The sequence below is a fragment of the Heloderma suspectum genome, chromosome W (assembly GCF_057233095.1).
Source record: "Heloderma suspectum isolate Gila_16-S chromosome W, 16-S_ref, whole genome shotgun sequence".
NCBI lineage: Eukaryota > Metazoa > Chordata > Lepidosauria > Squamata > Helodermatidae > Heloderma > Heloderma suspectum.
This window is the reverse complement of record NC_139475.1, coordinates 48,662,970-48,664,630: the sequence shown is the minus strand read 5'-3', so window position 1 is coordinate 48,664,630 and position 1,661 is coordinate 48,662,970.

Here is a 1,661-nt window from a genome sequence, read left to right as displayed (position 1 = left end):
AGAAACCCAAACCCAACCCATGATAATTTATCTAAAAATTCTTCAGTATTGAATTTCTTTTTGAAAGTAATTTCTCTGAAAATTGAATGAGAACAATAAAAAAATACGGGAGAAATTTTCGGCACAGTACTAGTTCGAAACAAGCCCCCTGAGCCCTGTGACTTTTCTGAAATTTAAGCCCCCAAGGAACCGGATATCCACGCATGCACTTTGGCTCTTGCAAGGGTGGGAAGGCGGCCTTAAGCAGAAGCAGTTAATCGTGGTAGAGCTACAACTGGACTTTGGGTCCAAAGTCCATGGTCCTGCAGCCCAGGAGGTGCCCAAGTTCCCCCCCCCACCACCAAAGAGCAGCAGCTGAAGCACACCCCATTTTATTCCTGCAGGTGCGGTGCTATGACTGGAGTGAGTTTAAAATGCAAAACTGCACATGCTCAGAGTTAACTCTTGTTACCATTGCTGTTCTAACATATCAGGAATGTTACTTGTAGGTTACAACAGCTGGGATTGTTTAGTTGGAGAAAAGGCAAGTAAGGGGAGAATTGACAGAAGGGTGCAAAATGAGGCCTGGTGGAGAAAGTGGAGAAGGAGACATTTTCCTCCCTCTCCCATAATACTAGAGCCCAGTGGAGTCACCCCTTGAAGCTGATGGGTGGGAGATTCAGGGCAGGTCAAAGGAAGGACTTCTTCACACAGCGCATAGTTGAACTATGGAACTCCCTACCACAGGATGCAGTGGTGGCCACCAACTTGGATGGCTTCAAAAGGGGACTGGACAAATTCGTGGAGGAGAAGGTTATCAATGGCTACTAGTCCTGAGGGCTCTGTGCTACCTCCTGCACCAGAGGCAGTGAGCCTATGTACACTGGCTGCTGGGGCACATGGGTGGGTGGGAGGGTGCTGTTGCACTCATGTCCTGCTAGTGGGTTCCCGGTCGACAGCTGGTTGGCCACTGTGTGAACAGAATGCTGGACTAGATGGACCCTGGGTCTGATCCTGCACAGTTCTTATTTATAGTTGTGTGTTTCACAGCACATCACCTTCTAAAGTCCCCCCATCCCCCTTGAGATTATTAAGGCCACAATCCTATGCATGTTTTGACAGATAAGTCCTAAAACTCCCAGCAAGCACCCTTTGAACAAAGCAGGCAAATCCTGTGGTGTTCAGAACTTTCCCACCAAAATACTAGAATATACCGAACCAAAGACGGAAAGGAAACATTGAACAAATCCATGCAGATTGCAAAAAGGTCAAACCAAACCCAGATGATGAAATGGGAACACCTGCTCATTTTTGAAGGCGAGCAATACAGCCTGGAAGAACTTCAATATGTATCATTCCTCATTTATTTATTAGGCAACCAAGTACAGGTTATAGCCAAAGAGACCAACAGACCCTTATCAATACAATACAGGGTATTAATGATAAGAATTCTATCACCAGGTTAAAATTCCATATATAAATGCTCAGTGCCTTACAAGAATATGTGATTGCAGAGAGTACTTAAGAAAACATTGATCCTCTTGGGCTGTTCCAAGCTGGGCGGCTTTTACAGCAAATCTAGCTGTGTTAAGTGTAACAAACTTGGATGTACTTGGCAACAAATATTTAATTTTGTTCATCTCATTAAGGTTAGCTACAGGTGCTAATCCTTCAATATGTAT